Raw genomic sequence first — 12,550 nt, 5'->3', positions numbered from 1 at the left:
TTCGCGACCTTTACAAGAAAGAAATAGACGGAGGAAAACGCAATGTCAGCAGTATAAATTTGCGGCTACTCATTACCGTCTTCTATGCTTTTTTTTTTCAAAATAATAAAGTCGCACTGACGTTCTCGCCCAACTTTTTAATTTATTTATTCCTCTACTGGTAAAGAAGGAACATTGATAACAGTAGGCCTTGACAGTACTAGACGACGAACATTTCTGCACAAAGAATAAAAAACTTTCGCGCGGACAATAATCGCGTCAGAGCTGACATGATCAATGGAGGTTTCGTAGTCACCGCATGGGCACCTCTCATTAGTTGTGCTATTTGAGCCTTTTACTTAGGAATAGCACAACGGCTAGGAGCCGCACCAACATTCGAGAGGCACTCAACAATGAACTTCTTAACAGTTAATTCCCCTTGACTACTCAATGCAAGGCAGGAGGATCAAACAGCCGCAAACTGTAACGAAGTCAGAGATTTTTGAAACCATACGGTGAAATCTAGAATTCACTCCAGGATTTGAGCCGATATTTAATCACTTCAGACTGACGCTTGGATGAGAACCGGCGTATTCAGCATGGTATGACCGATGACGCTCATACTATCACATCGCCCGCAGGCTCCCCATTTGTGCCCTTCACGCAGTACTGCACCCGGCCGCCAAGCGTTTGAAGAGCTTGAAGGTTATAAATGAAATTTCTTCATTCGATTTGCACCCACAAGCGCTAATGATTGCATTAGACTTTAAAACTTTGTTTTTACTGTAGCCCATTGAGGCTTTTTACACCATGCTGCCATAGTGAACAAATTTCTTGCATCTTTCAGTCTTGTATGAGTGATCACTTTTTTGCATGGCATCACTTTCATCTCTTAAAAATTCTCTTAATCATAAGCCTTTCTTAATTGTTAAATACAGTCTCTCTCTGATACAATTAAGCACTGATATCCACTGTCGCCTCTGCAGCGTCTTTGCAGCCTTTGGCCGTGTGTTTCAACTACCACCGTGTAGCGCGAAAAAAAAAAAACAGGAGAGCTCGCACTTTCAAGTCGTATCATTCAAATAAGAATGCACGCCATATGATTACCGTATGTACTATTACTACCAGTGAACCATATGGCATATAACTGCCTCTTAGTTGTACGCTATCTGTCTATCTTTGTTAGATAGCTTACATGTGCAAAGAAGATTGTAGAATTCACTAACTACTAAAAAGTTACTTCTCTCACAGACCACTTGCATCTAAGCAACAGAATACAGTAAAATTAGAACTAGTGTCAGCTACTACCTTAGGAAATGAGTGAACAGCACTGCAGTCATAAAAAAGGCAGTAGTGTTTACTGAGAATATGGGTATTAACTGTTTGCCGCATAAACTCTTACACTCTTAGTGCGCTATGTTGGCATGGCGTGTTAAATTTCTCTATATCGGAAAATTTAAAAAGCTATATGTTGAATGTGATACTGCCTGAGTATGCCTCCAGAGCTCCATTCCCCATAAATGTCAACTGGGCATTGAGTACAAAAGCCCCCATTTTTGGGATCTTAACAAAAAATAGCGTTAATCTCTTTCCGACAAAACGGTTCGGCAAAAAAGGCTGAGATTTGTGAGAGTTCTGACAGGTTTTGGCAGTTCTGGTAGCCACTCGATTAAATGACGTGATAAAAATAGCAAACAGGGTTCTGTGGTCCCAATTTGAAAGTCACTGGCCTGGCCTGGCATCAGACGTCCTCTACAGAAATACTAACGTAATCGCAGTTTTTTTTTTGTTCATGTGAATGCAAACTGTGATGGCGTTAATTGCTTTTGAACGCTGCGTTTCTTTATGAAAGCAGCCTCTTTCATTGAAGGGCTCCAATCTATCGATTTTGATTAACTTCTATCTTTCCTCACTCACCCCTTAAAAAATTCAGTTGTTAATTTTATTATCGAAGTAACAATGTTACCGTAAATTAATGTTATTTTTTATATTTCTGCATTAAAAGAGCTAATAGCAATGAAATACTTCAAGTACATATTATTTACTGTCGTTCTCACTGATCAGGCTCTACAGGGCTAACGATACGGTGATGAAAGTCGGTTGGAGGAAAAAAGAACCGGCACAACATCGAATTTCGTCAAGAAAAAATAAGAGATCTCATATGATATCAGGACGCATTTCAATTGAATTGAAGCATACCCGTTCCCACATCGACTCGGTTGGCTAGAGCGTCTCAGGAAATTTTTCGGGGTAAGGTAGCAGAGCTTAGCGCAGGAAATTGTTAATACAAAACAATTAAAGAAGATTCGGTCCTACAGCGGACGTAATATCTCTGATGCGTATTCAGCGTTATGGCGTATTCAGCAGGTGATGGAGAAAATTTACCTCATACCCAAAGGACCACGCAGTTAATTTCTGCTTTTGGAGCCCTTGAAGAAAAGTAAACAAAACAAGTGTCTTTAGTGCTATCGTCCCAGTAAATGCAAAACATGCGCTATAAATTCCTGCGCAGTACTTTCCCCGCGTTCCATTTTTATTGGCACATTTTGCATTTTACTCTTCATAATTTTTGCACGCCATTAAAACACTGGTGGGGTTCTACGTGCAGCTCTGACGGCGGCCGCAATCGCGCTCCACAGGAACACCTTGGTTAATCTTCCTAGCAATTTTTGCGGCTGCTGTAGCAATACGATCGAGAGGTCTACGCTTGAAGGTCGACATTCGCTGTCCTCCAAACTCCCCACCAATGCCCACCAAGTCTAGCGCCCTTGAGTGGATGACAGCCAAGCGCACTGCGCGGCGAACTTACGTAATACAAGTAGTTGCTTGAAACCATGAAGACATGAGGGCCTGCAGTGCTTCTCGGGCGCGTGTGCGAGCTGCCTCTGTGCGCTTCTGTGCTAAATACCTCGATGCATGTGCGTCGCCGTATTCTAGACTAGACTTCCAGGCGTCACTTAATTTTGTTATTGCATCCTGAAGTTCCACTGCGTCTCTCATAGCCTTAGTCGCTTTGGGAGGTTAAACCCCGTAAACCAATCAAGTTCCACTGCTTTCTTTTTCTGCGGCTGCCTTTTTCTGCGTTCCCAACGTGACAATGGAGACGTGAGGAATGCTCCTCGCGCTGACCATCGCGCCCTGCCTCACAACAAGGTATTTCCTTTATGTGTGTTTATGTGAAGGCACATTTCTTTATCCCAACGAAAGAGCGAAATTATGTATATGCGAAAAACGCAATACGACCTGAGGAACCAGACAAAGCCTAACGCAACATTCATCACCTATGGAAGCTTTCACTCAAACGCTTCTATTATTCCATGCAGCATTCGCAATACAAATCCTGCCATTGTCCCTAATGTATTCCGGGCTCATGCGCTTAAATGCGCTGGAGAAGGTCGGTAATCTCCGTCTTATAACAGTGTACAATGTTACAGCCGCCTGCATGAAAAGCACTGCGCTGTAGTCTGAGTAAAATCAGGGCAAGAATTCGCACTGTACTCAGGTTGGGACGTCTTCACTTGTGAACAAACAAAGGGCAGTGTGATATAGGATAAAATCAAAGCAGTGAGTCCGGTTAGTTTCATTGTCTTTTTTCTGTGTGAAAAGGGAGAACTGATACCAATTAGTACAGATATGAGTGCACAAACGATAAGATTAATTACACAGAAGTAACGAAAATATAACTTCAAAATGAGCAAGCATTTGTGGCTTCCGGCAGGCACAGGACATACGATGTTTCCACACCTAAAATATTTCAACTGAGCAAACATTTGTGGCTTGCGGCAGGCACAGGGCATATAATGTTTTCACACCTAAAATATATTTACCGAGCAAACATTTCTTGCTTTTTTAGTTCTTAAGAAACACCAATGTAAATGGGCTTATGTGCACATTTCATATCAGCTGTTCACCCGGGTTCATTATTTTGCTAGTCTACCATTGGTCAACCTTGACCTTTGCACCACCACCGGCGGCTGAAGCCCTTCGCAATTACATCACAGTCGACAGCTTGCAACAGTAATGTCTAAAACAATGTATATCTAAAAGAATCGGCACAAAATGTAACCCCTGAAAGACTTAATAGCTTCAATAACAGAGGCAGCAACGCCAAAACGAAAGCACCAAGCTGCACACTCTAACGTAAGGAAAATTGTGTCTCACGTAAGTAAGCAAAGCCACACGAGCGTTGGTGTACGCTCGTCGGATGGCAGCGTCTGACTTGCTCCGAGGCCAGTGTACCGCGAGCATTTATCGTCGCACGAGCGGAAGCACCGACACGTGCTAAGGATGGGCGCCTCTGCTCCACGTGTGCGATGCGCCAGACTTGCTCTATCGGCGTCGAGGACGCGGCTACCGGTGAGTGGTCGGGGGTGCGGTGCGCTTATTACTCGACACACTCGGTTCCTGCTTCCTACAGCGGCTGTAACGCAGCGCCTCTGTTTTGCCAGACACTTCTCGATCGCTAAAAGCAACAGAGTATTCGTAGAAATGTAATGATGAAGGGGGGGCACATTTTTCCGTTCAACTTACTTTATCCCTTTAATTCTCCGTTCCTTGGCTCTGCGTTAATTTTCGACCGTTACCTATTAGCTGTTTCAAGCTCGGCATCTGCCTGCGAGCCATAGGTCCCAATAACCGCGCTTCGAAGTGAGTTGAACATGCTTTGAGAAAGGGACATGCTTACAGAATTTGACGATATCAATGACAATTTCGAAAATTACAGCAATCTGCTAAGGCGGCTGTTTGCACGAGTTTTCAAAACGGAACATGCTAACAGAGGTTAACGATGTAAAAGGCAATTCCGAACTTGAAAGAAATTTGCTTATTCGTCTGTGTGAAACTCGTGCATGAAACACGACGATATCACACGCTGATGATTGCGCTGTGTGCAAGCAAAAAAATTTTATTGTTCTGCCAAAGTCTCAGGGAGTAAAAACAATGCGCTATTTTGATGTCAAAATCGCCACGTGTGCCTTTTATTAACACTTTAAAGCTTTTTCTTCAGAAAAACGCGAAGAGATCACATTTTCATTTTTTTCTTTGTGGCCTGCAGAGAAATGTCAGATCCCGGACGAAGACTGGGAGGACCTGGTTGACCGGTTCCTCGCCAAGGTTCCGAACGAGTACTCTTTTCCCGGCCCCGGCGATTCTTCCAAGCACAACGAAGTTCTCTCCGGAATCACCGTGGGCGACATGACATTGACAGGCCTCAAAAACCTCAAGCGCTACGGCACCGTACGTGTCTTCTGCAAGGACGGCAAGCCGCACACCGACATCAGCATGGCCTCCCGGGGTCCGCTCAAAATGTCCGTTCCATGGAAGTACTGCGGCGGACAGACGTGAACCGCGGGCACCCAGGCAAACCACGTCAAGATCTGCGTTAACTTTGATGTCGAAGAAGTGGACGGCAAGGTGACCTTGCGCCCAGTTGCGGTTTGGCCGAAATGGGTCGAGACGGTGGACGTCAAACTAGACGACGCCGGCGATGTGGTCAAGACGGCGACTCACATTGTGAGCAAGCTTATGCCTGCGTTTGTTAAGGATTTCTGGATCGAGAACCTGCCTTGGAGAATGCACAGGATGCTGGAACAGCTGGCGAAGTAAACAGATACCTGGTGACGACTGAACAAAACGGACCCCCCCTCAGTACTACGAACATGACCTCTGCCGCGGTCACAATGAATGAAAATAAAAGCATGTTTTTTTTTTAGATCGAAGCATTCCTTTAAAACTCACTTCACCCTATCTCAACTCTACACAGCACAGTTGCCCTGCATATTATGCAGTTTTACTCAACTTCAGCAGTCCTTTCTTTTCCACAGTGCCGAAAATTGCGGCCTTCTTATGATATTTGATTTTCCAAAGAGACTATACAGGTTTTTGCGTTAGCAACAGCAAAGTTGAATGTATATCCGCGGTTCATTTTCTAGTCAATAGCTTAAATAGATGCATAAAACAAAGAAGAGACATTACGTTTGCACGTATTATATGCAGGATCTAAGCTCGTCTTTTAAATATTCAAAGATGCAAGAAAAATATGTCTGTTTTAACCCGGACGAAAGAAAGATTTTGCCATCGTTCTTAAGAAAAAATGTACACCGTCGTGCTATTTTTTTTATACTAAACTAGAGTAAAGTGTGCTGAAAGTAATATAACAGTAATATAACACTGTTTACAACGTCATCTCTTTTAGACCTTTTTGAATAGATGACGTTAAAAATGCATTTAATCTTCACTTTAGCCTATCGTTTCACGTAGACTAATGTTCACTGCGACCGCATTTGATGCTCCAAAATATCTAGGCACCTTTGACTCAAAGGATCTCAGGAGTGCTTTGTTCTTTGCTTTACAGAGCTCCTAGAAGTTCGAACCTTCCGAATCAATTTCTCAGGAGCTCACTTTTCTGCAATTAACACTTTTGAGCAGGGTTCTCCTTTTCCGCCAAGAATTACTCAACCAGAATTTTAGGCTCAGAAAACGAGAGCAGAAGATGCATCTTTAACTCAGTAGCCTCCGTGTCAGTCTTAAACGAGACAGAACACTGAACGCCTACCAGTGAATCAAAGTACAAGTCATGCCTCTGAAGTAGGTTAGACGATGTTCTACCGCAGAATTCAGCCGCAGTTCTTTTTTTCGTTCGTTGTATTGTCTTTTTCGCCACGTAATTGTTATCAGCAAAAATTATACCGAAACCAAAGACGAGTATCTCCAACTGGAGTAACTTGCTTAAACGTATGTCACCTTGCAAAAAACTTTGAAAAACGGTCAAAAATAATGCATGAATTGTAAAACGGTGTTTTAATATAAAATGTCTCCATTCATACAATTACCTCCTTCCATGTTAAATTAAAGTAAATATTTTCGTGGTTATATACCCAGTCATACACTTTCCAGAGAGCGGAACTGACAAAAAGATATGAGATAGTCCATGTTCCTGGCGGTGATAGTTTTCAACACCAGGAAAAAGTTTACTGCTAGGCCTGCCGACGAATACTTTATATTTCTTTAGAATTCGTGGACAGAACTAGTACTTTTTTCTTATTTTATTTAGTGAAATTTCTTCCTATGGCGATCTAAATACTTCAAGATCTTTATTGCTCGTTTAATGTCTCCCTGAGCATAAACCCTCTCTTGAATGTACGCATGATTCCAGTTAAGGCGTATAGGGAGATGCCTGAAATACCTGAAATAACTAATATAAGAAACTGCAGTGTTCTATTCTCTCGCTAAGTGGACATTCTCTCAGCTTTGCGCACTACGCGTCTGAATCCTTGACCGTATATGAAAAAGAGGTGCATAAAACTTGACCGCGCTAGCTTACGCATGCGGGCCTATCAAAAAATGCCTTAGACATGCCCATACTTTCTACGTTGTAATAAATGGTCGAAAGCAATGAACTTCGCACTACTAGGAAGCTATGGCTGTAACCGTTGACCGTACACTATGTCTGCAAGCAGAGCAAGCACGCTTGTCCTGTCTACTCTGTTCAGTGTGGTTGGCCCCCCGTTTACGCCCCGTCCATAGGGTAAGGATGTGCCAACTAGCTCAACGGGAAATTCCGCATATGCGGACACGTGGCCTATGCGAAAACATAATCCGGTTTTCATAATTGTCCAAACGACGTCTGAGAGCCACAACAAATCCGTCTGCTCGTTGCAGCCGCTTGCTTCGCAGTCCGCGCTTTCAGTCGATATGCCAACAGGTCTGCCGCACTCTTTCTTTGTATGGCACATGTAATCATACTTTAAAAAGACCCTAGCATGCACTTTATCAAAGAGAAGATGCGCAGCTGTCTGCTTGTACTACTTGGTTTGACAAGCGTTCTGTCGCATCGCTTGTGACTTTGGCCTTTTGTTAGTGGTAGCAAGTGTCAGTGGTAGCAGCCCAGTGGTAGCAAGAGACCAAAGAGAGGTGAGCAAAACAACGGCGTTTGCTTTATAATAATGACTTTTCGCGTCCTCTAGCCAAGCGACCTGTTTTGAGCTCCGAGCTCTTTTTTAGCGTCCGGTGATTCCCGACGTGCTCCTAAATGTGAGTCTATGATGATTCCTGCATTTCGTTTACACCGGAATGATGCCGTCGATACCCGTGCCTAAAGCCGCCAAGTCGGGTTCGGGGGTGCACGAAGAAAGCCTACGTGCAGCCTTGATGGCCGGTTTTTGTTCCGCTTCACACAGCTTTGCGTCCAACGTACGTTTTAAGAAATTGCTAGTATTATTGGCTAAAAAATTTATAGGCAATTGCGATAGTCGGTAATGCGAAATTTGAGCACAGCTCTTCACACGCCACCTGCGACCACCGGCAGGTGGCCTGTTATGCTGCTAGCCGCCCTACGGGACCTTCCCGTGGCAGCCTTCTTGCAGTTGTCCATTCCACCGGCAGATGGCATTTCGCTCTGCTACTACCTAGTGTTCCTATATATGCTCCCGCAGGGAGCAGAGTTACGCGTCTGTTTTCCCTCGCCGCTCCGAACGCCATTCGTCGAGAGGCGATCACATGATTTTCGTGACGTCAAGTGTTCAACACTCCGCGGAGAAGCTGACTTCACAGGCGCAGTGCCGAGCGAACCCTTGTCAGCTCGACACCTCATGTGAGCCCGCGCTGTCGGCTACATTTCATACATTTTCCGTGCACACGTGCGGCGTCAGGTTTGGTGTTATGCAGTGGTTGTGACGGGCGCAGTCGTCAGCTATGACGGTGCAGTGCGCCAAACTGCAACAACCGCACTGGAAACGGCAAACCGTTTTACACAGTGCCATGTGGAAGGTCGGCGGCTGAAGTGCGTCGGCGACTGAAATGGCTTTTGAGAATGGGTCGCGTTAACAAGTTTCGCAAATCTTGATGCCGCGAATAATTTCTGCTAGAAGACAGCAAATCTCGGCTTCAAAAAAATCCAGGAGTCGCGAAATGTTTTGATACTGCGACCTAAGCCGAATCTAGAAGTACGGGATTGCAAAGCGGAACGTAAAATCATTTTTCCGAGCTATAAGAATGAAGCAGGCAGGAAAACCTACGAGAGTAATGAACAACTATTATAATTTAATAATAATTGTGAAAAGATATTGCTTTTTAATAAAAATGAGGAAAGTTAATAATATCAAAGTGTAAGAGTACTTTCAAGGTCCTTTAAAGATTCGTCATTTCACTGCATTTAGCAACGGGGTACATTTTGTGAAAGGTTGTTGGGCAAGCAATTGAGTTTTAAACTTCTTCGCTACGTCAGACTCGCTGTTCAATGCATTCGCGTTGCTTTAGTCTGCTTGCCTGCAACAAGTTGCAGAATTATTTAATATGGTTCTAGAGAGATGCGTTTTCGTATTTTCGGCGCATAACTCACACAGAACACGCGGCGGTGCTAGTTGTGAAAAAAGTAATTCATCGCTATACTCTTTCTGTTCTTAAGAGCAGCACACAGGAAGACAGGACGGGACAGACGCTGTCTCATCCGAAACCGGACTGCTTGTTCATCTGAAATCACTTGTTCCAGAAAAAAAAAAAAAAAACTCGCAGGCCATTTCCAGTCTTTCTTCGTCAGTTTGTCATGATTAAGATTTGCTGTTAAACTTTGGCGATTTTTTTCATGCTGTATGCATACCGTCGGCAAATCATAGATTAGTTTTCAGCGTTACGTTTAGAAGCTTGCTATCGAGTGCAATTTGTACGCAATTTAACGAAAAAAAAAGCCCAAGCTCTCTACGCAGCGAGCTCATGAGCGCAGCCCCTGTACACACAAGAAGGGGCTTTCCCGCACAGCTTAGAACATGATGGCGGACCTTCGCGCAACTCTGCTCCCTGCGGGAGCATATACAGGAACACTACTACTACCTGCCACGGCTGGCATGTGGCGTGCTACACCGGCTACGCCGTGAACGTCGAGGACGACCACTATGACGCGGTATCCACGAACGGGAGCCTACGAGCTGCGCTCTGAGAAGTTCTTCCGGAATATCTGGTTCGAAGGGGTCTGTTTGGTGCAAAAATTACGAAACACTTACGTGGCCTTCCTAGGTCCCTATGTTTTGGGCCATACTGTATTTTTATTCTGCATGTCAATGAAAAACTAGGAAGCCTTGAGGGGAACCTGGAACCAAGAAGGGAACTAAAGTGTCTATAGACAGATAGCTATGAGAAATAATATGAACTTACTTTACGCCATTTATTTCTCACTTTATAAGGCCGCTAACTTTTCGATTTCGTCCTCAGGTCTTAACTCAGCACTCGGAGATTCCTCCTGGTGCGCGCTCAACATTTCGAGGAGGTCAGGCAACTGAAAAACGAAGGGTGCGGTAAATGTCGCTTGAAGCATCAACAGCACTGCCAGGCACTTAAACGCTGTCGCACTTAAGGTTGTAAAGCAGAGAGAGAATGTTACGTGAATACATGCAGTTATGTATGTGAACAATGATGGATGCAATAATGACGCAATAGTAAGCGTGCAAGAGAGCAGCAAGCAAATAATTACAGATCGATCCGCTCAATAGCTATTTTATACTAAGGAAATGGCTCATCGAATTATGCTAAACTCAGATTTCAATCAGCCAAAGGGACACGCTGGCTTTCTGAACTGATACTCGAGAATAAACCAGATTTACATGAACGATGAGACGACGATCAAATGAGTGCGATAGAACCAACTCCTAAACCATGTTTTCTTTTTTTAATCTTTACCAATTTTTCATTAAAAAGCCATAAAAGATACGACAGTGCTGTCTGCACATGGACTATACGGCATGGCAGACCCATGTTCGTGGTAGTAGGTTAAATAACTAGGCCAATATGCGGTGCTGTAGTAGGTAGCTAAACATGAATAGTCAACTAGACATAATTATTTGCGTTTCACTTCCCGGTTTCAGGGCACACGATCATTTACCTCATGCGTCACGTGAAGTAGTGTGAAATGACGTCAAAGTCACGCGGCCTCGCACGATCAGAACCCGTCATGTGACTGTGTTGTTACGTCGCGTCTAGCGTTCAGCCTTCCCAACACGACCAGCATCACCCCGGTCACCAGCGCCGGCCGCCTACAGGATCAGCGCTGGTCACCTGATCCTGCGTCGTGACGTCACCGCCAGCATGGAACCGGGCGAACACGCTCCTCTCTCACTGATCACGTGACTACGCAGCGTTTCTGCTTGGCTTAACTACCAGCGCCCGCACTGAAGACAGGCACACTGAAAAAACAGAAGTGGTCGTAAGAGGTTGGAAGAGAGGACATAGGTCCCAACGGACGTCATATTTACGCCATGCACTGTCCCAATTGGTTAATGAGACAGCAAATCACAGGGTTATTTTGTACCTCTAGAAGCATCAGCGACACCAGTGGGCTGCCGAACAACCCAGAGCTGCTGCGCCTGGAGCCCGCGCTGCAGCGGCGGAATAAAGGTACGACAATCTAGAATTCAAAGCCTCATTTGGAAGGGCATCGATGCAAAAATTAAATGTACATTCACCACTGCTTCCCAAATTTTTTCGCATCACATCGAATGGTATAAACTGGCAGATTTTTTTTTCTGTTCCTTCTTTCGCTGAATGTTCAAGGGTTCGCCCTACACAACTGCGGCCAGCTGAAAATTCGGTATGCTGCGACGAAATGAAACTAATAAAGGGTATTCCTTTTGCAAACAATGCCTTTTCAGCAGACATATATATTGTCTTAAATATGTTAGGCAACGTGCGACCATTTTACAAATAAACGCCTTTCTCTCAACACCCGTAGCGACAGTTCCTGGGGTTTTGTGAAGCGAAACTATGTTCCAGAAATTAAAGCCCCGATATTCTAAGAAAATGTGACGCTGCAGCGGCGGCCCCAAGGACATTTCGACACGCTGGGAAACATCGGCTAAAGCTAAAGCGCCCATTCATTGTAACTCTTGTAATGCTTTGAGAGAACCAGGATTGACCGGTTTAAGCGTGGTTCCAAGTGTTTCCAGTTGGAGCCATTGGTATCTAGCCCACTCCAGCCTTTGTTCAGGTGCCATACAAAGAGTTTGCATTGTGCATTGTTTCCAATGCGATACAGCAAAAATGGCGAAAAATCTCTCTACAGGTTTCTGTGAAAAATAATAAAATAAATTTTTTGCAGCGAGCATCGTAGACGCCATACTATTTTATCTCTCAGCCACTCTGCTAAAAACGTGCCCTTAGCGTTCTTTAGATGGGAGAAAACAATGATCACCGTTTGGTAAAACGGTATTGCAACCATAAGATGTCTCAACAGGTTCTGTGCATTGTGCGCAAATAGAAAACCCGGGCAAAAAGCAAAAATTTTTACGTGCTGTGCAACACCTCTGTTAAAAGAAATGCTCTTTTCTTAATAAACCCTGAATTATCTTCAACTTTTTGGAGATTTATTATGCTAGAAAAACTTTTAATGGCATTACAAAGCCAGCTTTGGCGCATATCCACAGGCAATATTACCGGCGAACAGGTGGTAACGCCCCTAATGAAAGACCGAACACAGTAATCAACCTACGAGCAACTTTTACCCCAGGTTTTTGATTATCCATAAACAAGCCTTCTTTCTGATCATTCTGTGCAGCATTCATAGTGGCATCTGTGCACGGTAGCACCT

General features: G+C 44.2%; 1 pseudogene; it reads left to right on the top strand.

The window, feature by feature from the left end:
- Positions 1 to 4,968: 4,968 nt before the first annotated feature.
- Positions 4,969 to 5,688, top strand: LOC149331309 (uncharacterized; annotated as a pseudogene).
- The last annotated feature ends 6,862 nt before the right edge of the window (positions 5,689 to 12,550 follow it).

This window comes from Amblyomma mixtum, chromosome 8 (genome assembly GCF_055824585.1).
Source record: "Amblyomma mixtum isolate Tamu chromosome 8, ASM5582458v1, whole genome shotgun sequence".
NCBI classification, from domain to species: domain Eukaryota; kingdom Metazoa; phylum Arthropoda; class Arachnida; order Ixodida; family Ixodidae; genus Amblyomma; species Amblyomma mixtum.
Note: the sequence above shows the minus strand (reverse complement) of the source record. Positions and strands in the feature narration are given on the sequence as shown.